The sequence below is a fragment of the Amblyraja radiata genome, chromosome 12 (assembly GCF_010909765.2).
Source record: "Amblyraja radiata isolate CabotCenter1 chromosome 12, sAmbRad1.1.pri, whole genome shotgun sequence".
Taxonomy (NCBI): Eukaryota; Metazoa; Chordata; class Chondrichthyes; order Rajiformes; family Rajidae; genus Amblyraja; species Amblyraja radiata.
Window position 1 is genome coordinate 22,097,191 of NC_045967.1, and position 22,663 is coordinate 22,119,853.

Sequence of the window (22,663 nt, forward strand, 5' to 3'; positions counted from 1 at the left end):
ATGGCACATCTCACTCTTCTAAACTCGAGTGAATACAAGCCTGGCCTGTCCATCTTATAAGAGAACGACATGTGTAGGAAGGAACTGCAGATGCTGGTTTAAACTGAAGATGGACACAAAAGCTGGAGTAACGTCACCTATTCCTCTTCTCCATAGATGTTGTCTGACCCACTAAGTTATTATTATTATTATTATTATTATTATTATTATTATTATTATTATTATTATTATTATTATTATTTTCTATTCCAGTTTTTTGTGTCTATCTTCTTATCAAGAGAACGCATCCATTCTTGGTATTAGTAGAGAAAACCTTTTCTGAAATGCCTCCATGCATTAAAACATTGTGCTTGAACTGGTAGTCAGGTATTGTTTAGGTGAAGCACACAAGTAAGATTTTTAGTTTCGACTTTAATGCAAATGGTGGTATAATTTATTATCTCTGGGACTTTTTTTACCATCTCCAGTAAATTGTTATGAGATGCATTAATTAGCAGTGAGAAAAATGCATCATCAGGCATAAAACAGGTAATGCTATAATTTTGTTGCTTTGCACCACTCATATCCCAACATCACCTTCCTCCCACCGAGCATGCAAACAACTCCCTCCACTCACCACATTGTCCTTTGAGTGTAGCTCTTTTTACCAGAGGGCTGTTAGCTTGACCTCCTCTAGTGCCTTTCACTTCCCTCTTGTAGTATTCTACTCTTTCTTCAACCATTCCATTTATCCCGATCACTGCTCTCTTTTTCATTGCCATTGCTCCAATTGCCACACATTTTCCGAAAAGACTTAATCCTGACTAAATCTTGACTTAAAAATGAATCTGTTTCTGTGTTTGCGATTTCTCAGCAGTTATGTCAAATTCTAGTAAAGCTAGATTCTGGGTTACTAAGCTAGTCAATACCACTATGTATGCCCAAAAGGATAACTGTTCTATTTCTATCTGAAAAACCGAAACTGTTACTGGGAGTAACTTCTTCCTGTCTCTCTCCCTTCCTCCCCTCTCTCTCCCTTACTCCTCTTCCCAGTACTCCTATCTGCTCCGAACGCCTCATCCCTCCCTCTTCTCCCCTTTATCTCCCTTTGCTGTCTATCTACGATCTCCAGTCTAATGTGCATTTCCTGCTCATTGCAGCAAGTTAGATGTTTTGGCCCTACATAGAGAGACTGCCTCAAGTTGAAAATATCTAGCCGAAAGCACTTGACTCCTTCTTTCCCCACTGAAGTTGTTTGACCCGCAGAGTGCTTTGTTTCTTTGTTTTTGTTCTGGCTTTCCAACATCTGCAGTTTTACACTCTACCATGAAAATACTTTAGTTGACATGTGAGATGATTTTCACCCATATCTTACGAGTGCCAGGGTTTTTCTTTGTAACCTGAACCACACATACATCCTGTCCTCGCTGAGCATAGCGCCCATACTTGGTTCAGTGTAAAGGGACTCTGCATTGCAAATGACAGATTGACAAACTGAGCGGAAATGAAGGCAATCATTGCGGATTATTAAAAAAAAAGTTGTTGACATTTTTGGATTTAATCTGTCACTTTACACATGAAAGAAAACATACTTGTTTTTAAATTTAAGATAAAGCACAATCTAAGCCTGCTTCGCTTGACATTGGTTCATATTTCAGATTATACTGCAATATCAGTGTGTCTCTGTGTCATCAGTCTCCTACTATACAGTGGTGGTATTGTCATAAAGTTAAAGGAATAAATGTGCCAACACTTTTCAAGCATGGCTGCTCTTGTTTAGTCTGGGAGCTGCATTGATCTACAAAGCTTTTAACAGTTTATTGAGATGGTTACGATTTACCTTGTCAGCACAATTGAGGGCCATCTAAGCAAGCTGTGGGAGGACAGACAGTATCCAAGGAACCACGACACGCACAGGAGTCAACGTCAGCACGGAGTAGAAGCCATGAGAAGAGATAACCTCTTTCTTTAGTCATTTTCCTGGTTGGATGAGAAATTACAGTCCAGATCTCAGCAAAAAATGCTCCTGTAATGGTCTTCTCCATGGGTCTTAACAAGTTTGTCTCTAATTCTGCTCTTGATGAAACTCCTAACCAACTTATTTTGAATGTCCTAGCAATGATGTACATGGAAATTTGACGGCAACACTAAATAACACTATATACAAAGGACATTCCCGCCTGCAGCTTATATAGTGTTAAAAGAACAACAAAAAACTGCAGCTATGCAAAATCTGACGCAAAGGCAGAAAATACTGAGAATACTCAGCAGGTCAAACAGCATCTGTGCAGAGAGTTGATGATCCTTATACAGGATCTGTACAATTGTTTTTATTTCAGTTTTAATACATAAAGCTAACTTTGTCTTAGTGAATGAAAGACTCTGCCCCTCACCGTCCTTCAGTCAATAGAATGGATCAGCAATTTTGTTGCTTTTACCCCTATTTGGGAAGACTCACAATATCATTGTGGGTTATTCTGCCCACCGGTTCTCCTCTCCTCCCTGGTAGATTTGCTGCTTTTGTTGATCTGTCCCATCATAAACTGGAAGTAATCAGAAATTGGACCCATTTAGCTTTGGAGCAGAGGTGAGATTTTACTTTCCATCTCTCATATTTTGCATTTTCAAGAAGCAAATAGGTAATAATGTCTAGTGTTGAAATTGGTAACCAAGAAAATTCCTTGCAGGATTTCTGTATTGTATTTAAGGTTACTAAACAAATCCACTGGAATGTTCAAATCAAACCAGTAAATAATTTTGATTGATAAAAATAAAGTGTTGGAGGAACATATTGGGTCATCAGCATTTGTGGAGGGAACGGATAAACGGGGTCAGGGCTCAACTTCAGACCCAACATCGTCTGCTAAATAGTCCTGACCCAAAACGTCATCTGTCCTTTCCCTCCATCGATGCTGCCTGACCCACTGAGTTCCTCTAGCACTTTGTTTTTTGCTCAAGAATCCAGCAGCTTCGTGTGTCTCTGATAATTTAGATTCTGCCGTTTAAGTAAGCAATTAGGTGCATAAATTTAATTTCATTGCTTTGAATTTCTTTTGCATATCAGAATGTTTAATTTTCCTCTTACAGATTAATGGATATAAATCCATCTTAATGGATGGATTGTTTGGAAGTCTGGCTCTTTTTCATTGAGACCATTATTTGTGTCCCACCTAATTTATACGGCATTTTACCATTCTCCTGCACAGTGCTGCTTATACAGAATGACGGCCATTTCACAGTGCTGGCTGGAGCAAATTTGTTCACATATATTTGAGCAATAAATATTTCTCCTCTGTATTTACCAAGGAGAAAGCCAATAGGACGGAGAAACGGGGCAGTCAATGGAAGTGTCTTGAGAGCAGTCAGTGTTACCGTCAAAGAAGTACTGAAGGTACTATCGTGTATGAAGGTAGACAAATCTACAGGGCCTGATCAGATATATCCAAGGACATTTTGCTAAACGAGAGAGGAAATTGCGGGAGCCCTGGTTGACATTTACGAGTCGTCCTTAAATACAGGAGAGGTGCTGGAAGACTGGAGGGTGGCAAATGTTGTGCCTCTATTCAAGAAGGGCTGCAGGGAAAATGCTGGGAACTATTGGCCAGTGAGCTTAACATTTGTAGTTGAAAAGGTACGAGAGAGTATTCTGAGGGATAGGTTATACAGGCATTTGGATGGACAAAGGCTGATTAGGGATAGTCAGCATGGTTTTGAACGTGGAAGGTCGTGTCTCACAAATCTGATTGATTTTTTTGAAGACGTGACCAAAATGATCGATGAGGCCATTAGAGCTGTAGATGTTGTATTCATGGATTTCAATAAGGCTTTCGACAAGGTTCCGCATGGTAGGCTGCTCTGATAGGTTAGATTGCATGGGATCCAAGGAGAGATAGATGAATGGATAGCAAATTGGCTTCATGGAAGGAAGTAGAGGGTGATGGTGGAAGGTTGCTTCTCCTGCTGGTGGCCTGTGACTAGTGGTGTGCCTCAGGGTTCGGTGCTGGGCCCGTTACTGTTTGTCATCTACGTCAATGATTTGGATGAGAACATACAGGGCAAGATTAGCATATTTGCTGATGATACAAATGTGGATGGTTTTGCAGATAGTGAAGATGGTTGTGAAAGATTGCAGCAGGATCTGGATCGATTGACTGAGGAATGGTTGATGGAATTTAATACAGAAAAATGTGAGGTGTTGCTTTCTAGGAAGTCTAACATTAGGACCAACACAGTAAATGGTAGGCCTCTGGGTAGTGTTGTAGAGCAGAGGGATTTAGGAGTGCAGGTGCATGGTTCCTTGGAGGTCGAGTCGCAGGTAGATAAGGTGGTCAAAAAGGCTTTTGGCACATTGGCCCTCATCAGTCAGAGTATTGAGTATAGAAGTTGGGAGGTCATGTTGCAGTTGTATAAGACGTTGGTGAGTCCGCATTTAGAGTATTGTGTTCAGTTCTGCGCACCATGTTATGGGAAAAATATTGTCAAGCTTGAAAGGTTTCAGAGAAGGTTTACAAGGATATTGACAGGACTAAATGGTCTGATCTTTAGGGAGAGGTTGAGTAGGCTGGGTCTCTATTCCTTGGAGCGCAGGAGGATGAGGGGTGATCTTATAGAAATGTATAAAATCATGAGAGGAATAAATTGTGTAGATACACAGAATCTCTTGCCTAGAGTAGGAGAGTCGAGGACCAGAGGACATAGGTTCAAGGTGAAGGGGAAAAGATTTAATAGGAACCTGAGGGGTAACCTTTTTCACACAATGGGTGGTGGGTGTATGGAACAAGCTGCTTGAGGAGATAGTTGAGGCCGAGACTGTCCCAACGTTTAAGAAACAGTTGGACAGGTACATGGATGGGACAAGTTTGGAGGGATATGGACCAAACCCAGGCAAGTGGGACTAGTGTAGCTGGGACATGTTGGCTGGTGTGGGCAAGTTGTGCTGAAGGACCTGTTTCCACACTGTATCACTCAATGAATCTATATTAATGGCATCAAAAATAATTGGTCATTCCTTTCATTTAATATTGGTGAACACCTTGCTGTGTGGAAATTAGCTGTGACCTTTACTCAAAATATTGCCTCTTAATAAACCAAATTGAAGTTATTTATTCCTTCATCCACAGCTGTTGTTAGAAGAACAGAGAAACTGGCAGCTATCCACTGGTATGTACCTCTACTTTAGTTACTTTAGTAGTTTTCAACCTCTTGAAATTTTGTCTTGGGTCAAACAGAATGTAAGTGAATTAAGTTGTACCTTATCAGTATACTTAAAGGTGCTGGACGCTAAAATCCTGTTTGATTCTGGTGTTGATTCGATAGGCAAGATCATGCTAACCCAGCCCTCCAGGTGTAGCTCGCTGTGGCCTGCCCAAGTCGGGAGACTCCTGGTCTATCCAAGCTGGCACCTACCTGCTCTGGGACAGTCAGTCACAGATGATCAATGTTTCCGGCATTTTTTGCATTTCTTTGCAATTTCCAGCATCCACAATTTTTATTTTTTTATTTTCAATTTTTAAATGACGTTATCTAATTCCCCTTTCAATATTAATTTGGAGCTCCATTGAGATTAGAGCGGTCCCCGATTCCATGATAGGTTCGACCTAGTGTTGGATCCAACCGAATGCTGGGGAACTCGGTTAGATTGTGCTCCACATCAGCATCTGGAGCCTGTGGCAGTGTGAAAGATAGCATCCCGATTTCATCAGTGATGCTGGGACTTCCTTGTTTGAAGATGCACGTGCACAAGTCTGGAATAATGCCATAATCCTGTACGCCGAGATCTTTGATTGGGTAAATAGTATTAGTCAGAGAGATCCAGGCCGATAATTATAACTTTCAAATCCAGTTGTCATATAAATGTAAACTTTTTTTTGTTTATTGCACACTGTCAAACCAAAGTTGCCATGCGACCATTGCCTGTTAGGTAAGAATGTTTTGTCTGTTGCCATGAACATGAAAATTACAGCTCACTATAAAAGAATATGTACTTGGAGCTGACTACAAGCTGTGGTAGTATCAAATGCTTCCAGTAAAGGCCAACTTCATGTACCTAGATAAAAATCATTACATTTTATTTAAACAAACAACTTCACATAAGAAGAAAAATTGATGAAGGATTAAGGAAAATTCGTTTTTTAATTCCTTTGTGGAGAGGGTGCAATTAAACTCTCTCCCCACAAACACAACATTAATACAATACAATACAATACAATACAATTTTATTGTCATTAACCAGGCAAAGGTGTGTTTACAGGTGCTCGGGAAGGTCTATCTGAAGTAAACCTTTAACCTAACCTACCTTTCCCCTCCCCCTTTCTCCTCTCAATCCCCCTCCCCTCCCCACCCCTTCTCTGCTATCACCATCTCCATCTCTCCTCTTTCTTATTGTCTTCACAGATCTGAGCATACCAAATGTTTTTGTTATTCTTTCTGATACAAAGACGGTGATTTTAGTCACATAATCTGATCATCCGCTGTAAATAAAATAATTTGCCAAAAAGGAGCATGAAGTTCATTAGTAAATTTGGTTATAAAAGGTAACTAGACTAAGTGGAACCTATTGGGTCCCTGTCATTCGGGAGGCTTGGTCCCTGAACGCAATATTCCACCACTCACCCATAGCCCTCAACTACACAGGCGCAGCTCATTTCCCCTCATCCCTAGCACACTCTCCCCCTCCTCTTCACCCTCCCTCTTCTTTCCCCTCTCTTCCTCCGCATGTGGGCGGGAGAGCTCGGAGAAAAGACGGGAGAAGAGCCATGGGGGAGAGGGGGGTGTCACGGGGAAGGGGGCAGGAGCCAGTGAGGGGGACCAGAGGGGAACGGGCTGGAGCTGCGGGGCATTGCGATGGCGGAGCATTTGGGACTCACAGCGGGGGCTGGACGCTCTCCTCCGCCGCGATCAGATTCGCCCCTTTCCGTTTGGCTACATTGCCGCGCCGCTACCGGTCCTTCTGAAAATTGTGTCCGGTTGGAGACTTCTGCTGGCCACCCACAGCGTCCCTCAGCTCCAGTAAAGATTCGATGGCGCAGGAAGGGGTGGATCGTCCCGGGGAGTGACAGGAGAAGAGACCAATTTTCACAGCGCTGACTGGCAAGAGAGGAGATCGATCTGCGCATGCGCGGTTTATACGATTTTTAAACGCTGCCAATTTTTACAATATACCACCGATTGGAACGAAACTTGTTGCACTCGCAGCACAGGAGAATTGTGAGTGAGCTGGCAAAAAATCGTAGCGCTATCGCGTACCGTTTTTGCGCAAATAGAAAAACCGTGCAAACCGGAAGAGGACAAGATCAGAGCTTTAGTTATGTATAGATTTTGTTGTTATGGTTGTTCCTTTTTTGAACAATTAGTTTGTTCTCAATCTGGCTACGTTTCCTCATATCATTATTTTGAAATAAACTGTATTGATTTATCATCACGTTTCTTTTCATACACCCTTTCTGTAGGTTTTGCAATCTTTTTCAAACAAGAAACAGGCCTTTCAATCCACTGGATCCATTTACAGCCTTGAGACCTCAACAATGAATTGAATAAGTTTAACAATAAACTGTTCTGCTTTTGCTTTCTCTCTTCTGGCATTTAAGATTTAATTTGTGTCCTATTCACCCCTGTCCAAGTTATTTTTTATCTCCTCTGGCTCGCCTTCATTCAGCAACCACCACTAGTATCATTCAACCTCCTGTTTTCTACCCCATTAAAACACTGTCCTTTTGCTCTTTCTCTCTCTCACCTCCTTTTCTGTCATTTTAAAACTTGCTTTTGTTCCCATCCACTGAGCAATGTTGTAAAATAAATAAAATTCAAGTATGTCCAACGAACAGTTTTACAGCACAATTGATTTTCCTCTTTCCCATTCAGATGAAAGTTCCCAGATCTAAAATGTTGACTGTTGTTCATCCCACAGATGCTGCTTGAATTTTCCAGCACTTTTTACTTTTATTTCAAATTATTTGCCTTTTTTTCTAATTCCATTTGGACTAAATCTTGAATTTATTTCTTACTCTCATATCTATTGCAAAATGAGGTGGGCATTTACAAAGAAAGTAGCCTGGATGTTGTCCACTTGGTTTGAATCAGTGCTCTTTCTGTAGACATCGATGAAAAACTGTTCAATTCTTATGGATAATTCTCCGGAAGTGGCGGCGCTGTGATACGGCTGCGGCTCGCCTGCAGTCTGTCTGTTTTTACTTTTTTGTGTTGTTTTTTTTGTCTAGTTTAGTAAATTTTTTGGTTATTAGGTGGTGTTATGTGTGTGGGGGGGGGGGGGTTAAACAGGGCTTTCTGTCTCTCCCTTCGGGGGAATGCGACTTTTTTGTTGTATCCCCCTTCTCTTCCCCCGTCTGCGCTGAGGCCTAGTGGCGGAGCTGGCGGCCTCCAACCTGCTACCGACCTCGAGGGTCCGGAGGTAGAGCCAGCCAGGACTCACCAACGCGAGGCTGGCCGTCTTCGAGCTGTGGCGACGTCCGGGCAGCGGCACGACTCGGCGCTCCGGTGAGGGCGGACGGCGCGGGGCTGAGACACTCCCGTGCGGGCGGCACGGCTACCGGCTGGAAGGCGCTCCCGTGTGAGCGGCCTGGGTCCCGGCTGGAAGGCACTCCCGTGGGGGCAGCCCGGTGCGGGGCTGAGACGCTGCCGTGTGGGCGGCCCGGTGCGGGGCGGAGACGGTGCTCCGGCGGCTGAGACGGCGTTCTGGCAGTGGCGACCTGGATCCGGGGCTCGGCCGCGGGCCAGTGGATGACAATGTCGGGAGCTCGCAGGTCACAGGCTGGTGCCTGTTTTCCGGAGCTCCCGTTGCAACAGCTGCGTCCGCTGGACTGGAGGGCGGCAGCTTCGACCACCCCCGGGCCGCGGAGCTTGAACCGCGGGACTGATACCATCGCCCGGTGGGGTATCGCCTCGACGCAGAGGGAGAAGAGGAGGGAAGAGACAGTAACCCTAAGACTTTTGCCTCCATCACAGTGAGGAGGTGTTTGGTGAACTCACTGTGGTGGATGTTAATTTGTGTTTATTGTGTGTTGTTATTATTACATGTATGGCTGCAGGCAACAGCATTTCGTTCAGACCGAAAGGTCTGAATGACAATAAAGGAAATCTAATCTAATCTAATCTAATGTCAAATCGGGATGAAATCTTTGCACATGAATAGTAGCTCCATGAGATATATGCCACAGGGCCTGTTATTTTAGGAACTGTTCTTTAGCATGACACACTGTCGTGAAAGAGGAGAGCTTGAAATATTAATGATAAGAAAGTTAAAGAAATCTTTGACTACAATATAAAGGAAAATATAATGTATCTTTGCTGAACATCACCAATCTTTCTCCTATGAAGAAAGTGCTTACGTTTTTATGCAGCATCATTGAGTTTCACTTTATAGAAAGGAAAAGCTTGCTTTTATGTAGTATTGTTCAAAACCACAGGCTCCCAAACTGCATTATTGCCAAAGAAGTTTCGGCCCGAAACATTGCCTATTTCCTTCGCTCCATAGATGCTGCCTCACCCGCTGAGTTTCTCCAGCATTTTTGTCCACCCAGGTACTTTACAATGTTGTTGCCATTGCAATGTAGCAAGTTCAGGGACATATTTATTATTCTATGAAGTCCTAGAAACCAAATGCCTAGACCATAAGGTTTTTCTAATAAAATTATGTGAGAATCCAAGGTTTGTTTCAAGCGGTTGTTTAAAAAGGAAAAGTCCCTGTGAGCCTTTGGACTCATCTGAGAGGCAACATGCCTCGGCTGATTCACTGGGTAGCAGCTAGGATAGTGTAGCTTACCTTCAGTAAGGCCTAGATTTTGTACTTAATATTTGTGGAACTAACTCCAATCTTCTGACTTGGAGCTTAGAGTACAAGCAACTCGATTAAATCTCCCACCTTAAAGTGTTTTTAAACTGTATACATTTGTCCTAAAGAATATGGACATCTCCGATGATCTGGTATGGAAAACCTCATCCTGGGCGCAGATGTGGGGTAGACGGAATAATTAGGAGTAGGGGATAGAGTCTTAACAGGAAGCAGGGTGGAAAGTAGTGTAGTCTAGATAGCTATGGGAGTCAGTAGGTTTGTAGTGGATGTCAGTCAATAGTCTGTCTCCTGTGATGGAGACGGTGAGATCCAGTACCAGTCACTACTAGCCACATCTTCCCATCTCCACTCCTCTCTGCGGAGACTGTTCCCTCCGCATCTCCCTGGTCAACTCGTCCCTTCCCATCCAAACCAGCCCCTCCCCAGGTACATTCCCCTGCAACCGCAGGAGATGCAACACCTGTCCCTTTACCCCCCCTCGACCCCATCCCAGGACCCCGGCAGTCTTTTCAGGTGAGGCAGAGGTTCACTTGCACCTCCTCCAACCTCATCTACTGTATCCGCTGTTCCAGGTGTCAGCTCCTGTACAATGGCGAGACCAAGCACAAGCTTGGCGATCGTTTCTCTGAACACCTCTGCTCAGTCCGCCTTAACCTACCTGATCTCCCGGTTGCTCAGCACTTTAACTCCCCCTCCCATTCTCAACCTTTTTGTTCTGGGCTGACTCTATTGTCAGAGTGAGGCCCAGCGCAAATTGGAGGAACAGCACCTCATATTTTGCTTGGGTAGTTTACACCCCAGCGGTATGAACATTGACTTCTCTAACTTCAACTAGCCCTTGCTTTCCCTCTCTCTCCATCGCCTCCCCCTTCCCAGCTCTCCCACCAGTCTTACTATCTCCGACTACATTCTATCCCGTCCCGCCCACTCCCCTGACATCAGTCTGAAGAACGGTCTCGACCCGAAACGTCACCTATTCCTTCTCTCCAGAGATGCTGCCTGTCTGCTGAGTTACTCCAGCATTTTGTGTCTACCTTCGATTTAAAACAGCATCTGCAGTTCTTTCCTACACAGTTGGGCCGAAGTGCCTGTTTCCACGCTGTATGACTCTATGACTAAAAGTTGTGCTGGACAGTGCGAGAGCAACCCAACTCAACTTAAAGCTATGTCCAGGGCTAACTTACATTCAGCTTAGAGGACAGATTGAACTGCTATTTAATGTCTTATTTTAAAATATGGCAGCTTCATCAGTGCCCCACTGATGGATAGTGCTTTAATGTATCGCCTACTGGAATGGGACGAATCCCATGACTTTTTGAATCTGAGTAGACCGAGTGATGGTACAGAACCAATGCAAACACTGTAGATAAAGATATGACTCTGGGTTTCTGAAAGTATCCGTGACCAGCTCGAATTAAGTGGTACACCATATGTCATCGGCAGCCACGTATTTTTACTACTAAGCTGAATTCGATCAAGCACAAAGTGCAAAATGAAAATGGGTGGAAAAGGTCTTTCACAAGCTTTCATAAGTGTTTATCTATCTTTTGGCAGCAGCTTATTTTTGAAAAACGTAATAATCTTGCACTCTGCTGAGATGTGGTTTTTGTACTTTAACAGTTTGTCAACTGGAAATCTTTCTGTAAGTGTTTAAGAAGGAACTGCAGATGCTGGAAAATCGAAGGTACACAAAAATGCTGGAGAAACTCAGCGGGTGCAGCAGCATCTATGGAGCGAAGGAACTTTTAGTCCTTGAGTTGCACCCGCTGAGTTTCTCCAGCATTTTTGTGTATCTTTCTGTAAGTGGTATTTTTACGCAGGCTCTATTAGCTCACAACAAATTAAAAACATTGCTGCCATCAGACGTCATGGAGGGAAACAGAACGGAAACAGGCCCTTCGGCCCACCGAGTCTGTGCTGGCCATCAACTACACGTTAAACTAATTCTACATAAATCCCATTATGTATTCTCTCCACCTTCTCATCAATTCCCTGCAGATTCACCCACACAACGGCCAATAAACCTAACAATCCACACATCTTAAGGTTGCGGGAGTTGACCTGGGCAAACGCACAGGGTCACAAGGAGAACATGTAAATTTCATGCAGGCAGCACCTGAGGCCAGAATTGAACCCTGGTCTTTGGCACAGTGAGTTGAATAGGTGAATATGTATATAGGAGTTACTAATGACTATTAATAGTCACTAATTAAATGTTGCAACTGTCAGTACTACATAAATCTTAATGCCTAAAATGAAAGGCCGACTCTGAACATGAATATATTTGGCAATATTATTAAGAGAATTCTCGATATCTGTGAAACTTGCTCAATGGTTCTTTATTATCAGTTCCTCTGTCACCCCAGATCCTCTGGCCACTACTATATCAGGAAGATTGTTTGTATCCTCCTTAGTGAAGACAGATCCAAAGTACCTGTTCAACTCATCTGCCATTTCCTTGTTCCCCATAATAAATTCACCTTTTTCGGTCTTCAAGGGTCTAACTTTGGTCTTAACTAATTTTTTCCTCTTCACATACCTAAAGAAGCTTTTACTATCCTGCTTTATATTCTTGGCTAGCTTACCTTCGTACCTCATCATTTCTCCCCGTATTGTCTTTTTGGTTATCTTCTGTTGTTCTTTAAACATTACCCAATCCGCTTGCTTCCCGCTCATCTTTGCTACATTGCACTTCTTCGCTTTAATTTTTATACTGTCCCTGATGCCCCTTGTCAGCCATGGTCATCCCTTTCTCCCCTTGGAATCTTTCTTCCTCCTAGGAATGAACTGATCCTGCACCTTCTGTATTATTCCTAGAAACACCTGCCATTTTTGTTCCACTGTCATCCCTGCTAGTGTATCTTTGGCCAGCTCCTCCCTCATGGCCCCATAGTCCCCTTTATTCAACTGCAACACTGACACCTCCGATCTACTCTTCTCCCTCTCCAATTGTTGATTAAACCTGACCATGTTATGGTCACTGCCTCCTAATGGTTCATTAACCTCGAGGTCCTTTATCAAATCCGGTTCATTACATAACACTAAATCCAGAATTGCCTTCTCCCTGGTAGGCTCCAATACAAGCTGTTCAAATAATCCATCACGAAGGCACTCTACAAAGTCCCTTTCTTGGTGTCCAGTACCAACCTGATTTTCCCAGTCTACCTGCATGTTGTAATCTCCCATAACAACCACAGCATTACTTTTATAACATGCCAATTTTGACTCCTGATTCTACTTGCGCCCTATGTCCAGGCTACTGTTTGGGGGTCTGTAGATTAGTCCCATTAGGGTCTTTTTACCCTTACAATTCCTTAGTTCTATCCATACTGACTCCACATCTCCTGTTTCAATGTCACCCCTTGCAAGGGACTGAATTTCATTCCTCACCAACAGGGCAACCCCACACCCTCTGCCCAATTTACAAATGAACAGTGACATTTTTTTTGCATACAGTTCAGTAAAGCATCGCCATATGTAAGCACAATCCCCTATAGTACAAAGAGCATAGAAATAGTCCACTGAGAGAGCATGCAAGATTCGCCAGGTTTAAAGTCCATTCCATATTGTGCTCGATCTTCAGGCTGCTGCAGGGCCTCCAGTCGTCACTCCTGTCCAGACTGTCCAGTGAACTGTCATATTTCTCCTCCCCCAGGTCACCTTCAGCCTTTGTGCCCTGGGGGCACTTCCCGCAGCCGACGTTGAGGGTGCGGTATGTAAGACCCCGGTTCGCTCTCTTTGCAGCCCCATCTCTTCTGTCTGCCGGCCCCCTCCGTCCTCCACTCCGGTTCTCCGGTCCTCGGGGAACACCAGGGGCCGGGCTTGGTGGCTACAAGCCGCGGGGTCCACTGCATTCCTATGGAGTAACTGTATTATTTATTGTCCTGTTAAAGAGTTTGGAAGTGTGGGCATTCATAGTAAACCAGGCTGGAGGAAGGCATTCATTTCTCCATGAAGCTAAGATGTTGAACCAACATTTTGAATATTTATTGTGACTTGATTAGAATGACGATACTCTATTTAGTATTTCCTAATTATTGTGCACGCCAGGTTGATTGCATTTGTTGAAACAGGGTGGACCACGTGAAGGTTGCAATCTCCCACCCCCCTAATTATTGTAATGTGATACAAATCAGTGCACAGTTTTGGGGAAGTTGATTCTGATTGGAGATTTTTTTTAATTTTAAACTGGACCATCTGGTATCATCAGTCTTGCATTGGTTCTTTTGTGTGAGGAAGCAGAGTTGTGCAGGACTACACTTGTCCTTGAACAAAAGAGAAAAGAGCAAGTAGCTGCTTAATTAGAGCAAATGAGTCAGAGCCTCCATAATTGGAAGGTAACCATAATTGAATTCCCAGGGACTGTGATGGATTTCCTTATTTAACTGCCAAAAGTTGAGAAAGTTCATTTCCAGTAATATTGTTACATGTCTTCTACTTTAAATTGTTTTTTTTTTGCAAAATCATAAATTGTGGTTGGTAAACCATAGTGACTATTATTAATGACTAATTCTTTTTGCCCTTTATAAGATGGATTTGAAACGTAAACAAATGTAAAGGCTCCTTTTTGCCTTTAATTATGATTAAGCTCCTCTTATCACAATGTCAAAAAGCAATGATTGGATAACCTTTGTCAATCTAGTAAAATCCAATAAAGTTTAATTGAACATTTTAGGTTCCTTATTCAGGGCCAATTTATCAGGATTTCACCCACAAATGTCACCTGATTTTCGAAATGATCATTATTTGCATGTACAATGGAATGCAGGTAAACGGTCTGATATGACCGCAATCAAAAAAACACTCTGATGATCTGCAAACATCTCTGATCCTTTAGCATGTTGGCTGCTGCCATGTGTGGTATAGCATTCTTCAATGTTTGACATACTTGTCTAGCTTCATCAGTCAAAACAAAACTGGGATGTTTGAATTGAAACATCAGAAATTAATGTGAAGAATCAAATCAGCAGAACTTGACATAAAACGTCAGGATGTAGTGACCTGGAAGTAGGATATCAATGGACCTCAAGTAGGTTGGACAGGCTGTTGGAATAGGCAGATGAAATTTAATGTTGTGGAGTGCAAAGAGTTGTATATTGTTAGCAAGAATGAACAAAGGCAATATAGACTGGAGGGCTAAGTCGTAAACATAGTATATGAACCAAGAGATCAGGGGATGTATGCTTAATTCATAGAACCTAGCAGGTCAGGTTGTGAAAGTGAATAAAAAACATGTGGGTTCCTGAGCTATATAAATCATGATGAACCTTTATAAATGTGTGGGAAGGAACTGTAGATGCTGGTTTATACCGAAGATAGATGCAAAGTGCTGGAGTAACTCAACGGGTCAGGCAGGATATCTGGAGAAAAAGGATGAGTGATGCTTCGGGTTGGAATCCTTCTTCAGACCTTTAACACTACTATTAGCTTTATAAAACTACTAAAACCTTTATAATTACTAGCTCAACCATCGGTGAAATATTGTGTTTACTTCTGAGTTCTAAACTTTAGAAAATGTATGAAGCCTTTAGCACTCCAGCAACACAAGTAGAGAGAGCGGTAAAGAAGGCTCATGGTATGCTTGCCTTTATCGGTTATGACATTAGAAACATAGAAACATAGAAAAATAGGTGCTGGAGTCGGACATTCGGCCCTTCGAGCCAGCACCGTCATTCAATAAAAATCAGTACCCCGTTCCTGCTATTTCCCCATATCCCTTGATTCCTTTAGCCCTAAGAGCTAAATCTAACACTCTCTTGAAAATGTCCAATTAATTGGCCTCTGCCTTCTGTGGCAGAACATTCCACAGATTCACAACTCTCTGGGTGAAGAAGTTTTTCCTCATCTCAGACCTAAATGACCTACCCCTTATTCTTAAACTGTGACCCCTAGTTCTGGACTCCCCCATCATCGGGAACATTTTTCCTGCAAATAGCCTGTCCAGTCCTTTAAGAATTTTATATATTTCTATAAGATCCCCTCTCATCTTTCTAAATTCTAGTGAATACGTCCAATTGACCCATTCTTTCATCATATGTCAGTCCCGCCATCCCGGGAATTAGCTTGGTGAACCTACGCTGCACTCCCTCAATAGCAATAATGTCAATTTTGAGTCAGGAAGTCATGTTGCAACTTTATAAAACTTTGGTCAGGCTGCAATTGGAGTACAGCGAGCGGTTCTGGTTACTCCATTACAGGAAAGATGTGGAGGCGTTGGAGAGGGTGCAGAAGAGGTTTATAAGAATACTGTATGGATTGGAGGGTATTTGCTTCTTCTTCTTATGGAGCACACACACAAGATTAGAAGTTGTTCAGCCAGAGCTGGTGTCTGTCTTGTCGCTTCTTGTGCGTGGTGGTGGAAAGATTGGTGGAAACAGGGCCGCGACGTGAACGCTCTTTACTTGACCCCAGGGTATTTGCTGTAAGGAGGTTATTATCTGTAAGAAAACTTGGATTGTTTTCTCTGGAGTGTTGGAAGCTGAGGAGCGATTTTGAGCGGCATAAATAGGGTAGACGGTAATAATCTTTTTTCCCCAGGGTAGAAATGTTAAATACTGGAGGGCATAACTTTAAGTTGAGAGGGGGAGATGTGTGGGGCATTTTTTTTTTAACATATATTTTCACAGGTAAATTCCTGGAAAACATTGCCAGATCTGGTGGTGGAAGCAGCTGGGCACATTGAATCAATGATTGATATGCTGGGAATGGAAGAACATGGATTACGTGCATGCAGAAGGGATTAGTTTAAGATGGCATCATGTTCAGCACAGACATTGTGGGTGAAGGGGCCTTTTAGTGTGTTGCCCTGTTCCAGGTTCTCTTGATGCGGAGAAATTTATGCAAATAGCTTGTGGGATCGATTGGAGAAGCTGGAGCTGCTCACCTTGGTAGTTACCAGGGTATGTTAGAGGGGTTTAAAATAATGAAAGGTGTAGCCAGAGCAGATACAGTTTTTCCATGAAAAATTCTCTGTAAATCTGCAGGCTATAATTATCAGCTGTATAATTATATGTTTAATACGCAAATAAAAGCCAAAGTGGGCAAAATTCCAAACATCCCCCTGGAACACTCAAAGGCATTATTTAAACAGAATGACTCCACAGTTACAGTTGTGGCAGTATCCATAACTTTATAACCAGCCCTATAATGTGCAGACGGATTTCAACCAATGCATCTATTTTCTTTATGTGTGTGCAGTTTAGTTTTCTTGCATTGTAAAGTCTGAGTGAATTGTGAAATAGCAGTTGGTTAATAAAAGCATCCTACCATCCAGGGTGTTGGAACAGAGTCAACATTCTATTATATTAGATCTATGTAAAAAGTTCAGTCGATTCAGGACTATCCTCTCTGTTCTGCCTCAGAAATAATGAAGTTGTTCCAAAGGAGAACAGCAACGCTCATCATGTCATCACAAGGATCTGCATCTCACGGGCCGGTGATCTTGCCATCCCAGCTAAATCGTGACAGTGAATTCAGTGCGGACAGAGCCCAGTTGCATTCTTATTGTGTGGAGCCAGTAATCAGAGGGCAAGCAGTCCAAGAATGTAGCCATTGAATGCTATCTGGTAGCATGGAGTCTGAAGGAGAAGGCGGAGGTAGGGTGTAATTTAAAAAAACACAAGCAGGTGAAAACCTGTTTTTGAGCAGGTGAAAACAGTGTCCTTTTTGAGCTTCTGAGTTTAAGTGTATGTCCCCAACCAGTGTGGATTCACTCTGTTCATTGACTGGAGGGCGATATTATTAATCAATTTTGACAATGGGACCCTGACCTGAAAAGTTGATGCTTTCTCCTACTTAAATTCTGCCTGGCCTGCTTAGCATTTCCAATATGTACATGCAATTTACTTCCTGAAATACACAGATTTTCCTTCATAAGAGGCACTTGGTGTTATGTTTGTGCCTAAAGTGTTTGTGTGCGCTTGGATTATTGTTGTGCACTATTGCAATTTATCTAAAGCAGCACACTTTACCCTACCCCATTTTCCTATTAGTCATGCTGTCAAACCTGAAATTCAGCCTTGACCACGTTTCACCAGTCTAGGTGTAACATTGTTAACAGACGAGTTCATTCTTTATTCTTTTTGACCGGCACACACCTGAGTTGCATTTTTAGACACAGTTTCTCCAGCAGTTCCTTGATCTGCTGGGCTTGCAGCCGGTTGCATTTGGCATTTCCCCATTTTGTCGGCTTTCTTTGGCTTCCCCGTTCAACTCCCTTTTTCTTGTATTATTTTTTTTTTCCTTTCCCAAATCATTTTGTTCCCAGCTTGACTCAGTAGAAAAATGTAATGAATCCCAAGGCTTTTAACATCAGTGGTGTGGATCAGTGGACTGCAAGCTTTGAAGTATTCTGAGAATATTTGACTCCCACTGAGCTCTTCTCTGCTGTCAGTAATCTAGCTATGAAGCTGACTTGGAGTAGTTTCAATTTAATGGCCAGGTAAGAGTAGCTGTTAAAAATTCTAAAACCAAGGTTTTCCCATTGAAAATTAATACAAATGAGTTCCCTTTGAAAGTGTGAAAACTCTTTGACCATCCTTAGATTGCTGCTTGCGTTAGAAACAATGGTCGAGGATGGTTCTAGAATCAATGACGAGGGTGAATATTGAAAGCTAAAAACAGCACTGTTTTAAAGAACTGTTTAGAGTTTAAGTTATATAAATTACATTGTAAATTGCGCTAAAATTAATTAGTGCAATGAAATTAATCCCTCTCCTTTGCTATCGAGATGTTCATAAATAGATTTCATTGATCCTTTCTCTTGTCTGGTTTGAGGGTAATACAAGCTTCTAAAGAGGGTTGATCTTTGGTGTCCATATCAAAGGCACCTGACCAGCAGAGAGAAGGGCCATGTTAGCATGGCTAGAGTTGAAAGATGTGATTTATTTTTAAACAAAATTGGTTGAGGAGGTGAGAGTGCGAGTGGGGGATGGGAAATGCAAGTTCAGTGCTGTTGATATATTGGTTAAACTTAATGGTAAGCATGTGAAATGTTCACATAGACCATGAGGTATAATTGAATTATACCTGCAGTATAATTGAATTATTGATTTTTCACTCTCAAACTGGGCTTAAAGTGAGTGTTTCGATGTGGTTAATACAGATGTAAAATACCAGTGATTCCAAGTAACTGATGACAAAGACGAAAGGAATTTGAGGATGTTAAAACTTATCCATGTCAGGAGGAACTGCAGATGCTGGTTTAAACTGAAGACAGACACAAAAGGCTGGAGTAACTCAGCAGGTTAGGCAGCATCTGTGGAGAAAAGGAATAAATGACGTTTTGGATCGAGACCCTTCTTCAGACTAAGGTTCAGGGGAAAGGGGAATCCAAAGCTTATTGATGTTTTTCATGTTGAACTCTTCTCACATGACAGATAGTATGCTGCAATCCCTGTTGACGGTGGATTTCTCTGGTACCTTGGCATGCAATTTCTATGGTAGACCCTACAGCAACTCTCATGTTTGCTGCAGAATGCATGTAAATGGAGTAGCTCCTGAAGTGGAACCACAAAATCTGTCCTAAACACTCCACTGTCCACCAAACAGTGCACCAAACATGAGCATTGCTGTGGGGCCTACAATCTAATGCTGTTCACTAATAAGGGCTGCAGAACTTGTTGGCAGCAGAACACTGCCATAGAAGATCAGTTGCATGGGGCTGGCATGCTATCTGATTCAAACTTTAGCAAATAACTGCAAGTGTGAAATCGTCAACATCTCACTCTCTGTCTCACCACTTCCGTCCCCACAATCTTTTCTTTAGGGCTGCATAGTAGCACAGCTGGTAGAGCTGCTGCCTCACAAAGCCGGAGACCCAGGTTCAATCCTGACCTCGGGTGCTGTCTGTGTGAAGTTCACCTGTTCTCCCTGTGATCTCATGGGTTTCTTCTGGGTGTGCTCCATCTTCCTTCCATATCGCAAAGATGTGCATGTTTGTAGGTTAAGTGGCCTCTGTAAATTGCCCTGAGTGTGTTAGGGAGTGGACATGAAAGTAGGATAACATAAAACCAGTGTGAACTGGTGATGATGGTCAGCGTGGACTCGGTGGATCAAAGGACCTGTTTCCGTGCTGTATCTCTAAAACAAAAACCGAATCCTTCAACACCTGGTCTCCTGCACACCCTTTCCCCATTGGCAACCATGTTTCAGGTTGCTTTCGCCTCTCATCTCTCCCACTCCACTGCCTCACTTTTCAGAATTAAATGTTTAAGAAAGAACTGCAGATGCTGGAAAAATCAAAGGTAGTCAAAAATGCTGGAGAAACTCAGCGGGTGAGGCAGCATCTATGGAGCGAAGGAATAGGTGACGTTTCGGTCGAGACCCTTCTTCAGACTGATGTGGGGGGGCAGGAAGAAGAAAGGAAGAGGCGGAGACAGTAGGCTGCGGGAGAGCTGGGAAGGGGTGTAAACTACCCAAGCAAAATATGAGGTGCTGCTCCTCCAATTTAGGGTGGGACTCACTCTGGCCATGGAGGAGGCCCAGGACAGACAGGTTGGTTTCGGAATGGGAGGGGGAGTTGAATTGCTGAGCCACCGGGAGATCAGGTTAGTTAATGCGAACTGAGCGGAGGTGTTGGGCGAAGCGATCGCCAAGCCTGCGCTTGGTCTCACCGATGTAGAGCAGTTGACACCTAGAGCAGCGGATGCTATAGATGAGGTTGGAGGAGGTGCAGGTGAACCTCTGCCTCAATTGGAATGACTGCTTGGGTTCGTAGATGGAGTCGAGGGGGGAGGTAAAGCGACAAGTGTAGCATTTCCTGCGGTTTCAAGGGAAAGTACCAGGGGAATGGGTTGGTTTGGGTAGGAAGGGACGAATTGACCAAGGAGTTACGGAGGGAGCGGTCTCTTCAGAAAGCCGAAAGGGGAGGAGATGGGAAGATGTGGCCAGTCCCATTGGAGGTGGCAAAAATGTCAGAGGATTATCTGTTGTATGTGACGGCTGGTGGGGTGGAAGGTGAGGACAAGGGGGACTCTGTCCTTGTTATGAATGAGGGGATGGGGAGTGAGAGCAGAGCTACGGGATATAGAGGAGACCCTGGTGAGAGCCTCATCTAGAGTCGAAGAGGGGAACCCCTGTTCCTTAAAGAATGAGGACATCTCCGATGCCCTGGTTTGGAACACCTCATCCTGGGTGAAAATGCGGCGTAGATGGAGGAATTTAGAGTAGGGGATAGAGTCCTTACAGGAAGCAGGGTGGGAAGAAGTGTAGTCCAGATAGCCTTGAGAGTCAGTGGGTTTGTAGTAGAGGTCGGTCAGTAGTCTGTTGCCTGCGATGGAGATAGTGAGGTCTAGAATTAAATCATCCCTCTTTAACCAAGCCCAAAGTTACATGGCTTAACATCAAATTTTGCTTGACAATGCTCTTCTGAATGCCTTGGGACATTTTACTTTGCAAGCACCATTTTACATGCAATTGTCATAATTGCTATTTTTACTGCATTTCATTACTGGTTATTTCCTCCTTAATCTCACGTCATCTTTTCCCAACCCCTGTCCCCAAAATGTCAGTGGCTTCACTGAAGTTAAGTATAATTACATAGATTTATGTAGAAATTGCAGCACAGATTCACGTGGGTTATACAGGTCCGTGCCAGTATACAATATATGCTCCACATAACACTCTAATTCATCAGCATTACTTCTATTCCTTTTTCTCCCTGTGCTTCTCCAGTTGTTTAAACCAGCATTTACATTCACAGCAGATTAATGGATGGGAGTATTCACCAATTTTTATTTTTCCCTCTTTAACCGGGAGTCATGAGGCAATTGCAGAACTTATAGCAATTACGAGTAACAGGCTCGGCAAAGATCAGGACTAATCAGAGGCCTTGTTCCTTCATTCTTTGGGCTTATCTTCATGATAAATGTCTTGAGGCCTAGGGTGAAATGATTTTCACTTTTTCTATGTTCTGTTGCCAATCGTGCCTCATCAGTTTTCTGGTGATTAAAATAATAAGAAAGCAGCGATGTATTTTTAAACCAGTTTTCATCTGAAATTACTGAACAATAAACATGCGAGATGTGATTAATTCAATGGTTAAGAACTAGAATGGCAATTCTTTCTTGGCTATATATTTGACCGTGAGTGCCTTAATACTGTCAACATCTGAGGGCTGTATAATTACTACATACTGCTGCTCAGTCCATCAGGTCATGGGTCAAGAACTAATGTTAATTTTAATCTTACCACCATTTCACGTTAACCAAGGATACGTGGGCCAGTAATGTTATCGTCAGAGCAAATTGCTTCAATAATGCAATTAAGAAATGAAATATAATTGAATAGAGAGTTCTATTTTTCTCCAGGATAGAAATGTCAAGTGCCAGAGGGCATAAGTTTAAGGTGAGATGGGAAAAGTTTAAACAAGATTTATGAGGCAAGTTTCTTTACACGGAGAGTAGCAGGTGCCTGGAATACACTACCATGGGAGGTGGTGGAAGCAGGTATGATGGCAATGTTAAAGGGGCTTTTAGTCAGACTGATGAATGGAGGGATACGGATCATGTGCAGGCAGATTAATTTAGTTAAAAATTAGTTTAATTTGGCATCATAGTCGGAACAGACATAGTGGGTTGAAGAGCCTTTTCCTGTACTGTAGGCGTTATGTTTTGTGGGCTATGAAGAAACAGTGGGTCTGTGATGTTATTTTTGCCATGGCTTTAATAACTTTAATGGTCACAGTCGTAGCCATTGAATGAAAATCTCTCAGTGTGCATGTCCTTTTCGAATATTGCTGTGTTTTGATTGAAAAGAAGCATTGCTTCAAGTAAAAGTGAGAAATCTGAAAAGCAGGCATTTGATTGACTGAGGAAGAGACACAGCAGGCAATAAAAGGCAGGGAAGGTGTAGCGGAGCAGAGTGACCGTGTTGGGA

At 42.9% G+C, this 22,663-nt stretch overlaps 1 protein-coding gene across 8 annotated transcripts in view; it reads left to right on the plus strand.

Annotated features, from left to right (window-relative positions):
- Positions 1-22,663, plus strand: part of LOC116979003 (ETS-related transcription factor Elf-1-like) — a 250,808-nt gene that overhangs the window by 141,686 nt on the left and 86,459 nt on the right. For 6 of the 8 annotated variants that reach the window (XM_033030378.1, XM_033030383.1, XM_033030379.1 and 3 more), the window contains one exon: positions 5,100-5,139. The exons of 1 other annotated variant lie outside the window; for it this stretch is intronic. The gene's annotated coding sequence lies outside the window, so the exon portion shown is untranslated. Of the gene's footprint in view, positions 1-5,099; positions 5,140-17,892; positions 18,228-22,663 lie in introns of those variants that run through there. One more of the 8 variants, XM_033030384.1, reaches the window with a different exon arrangement.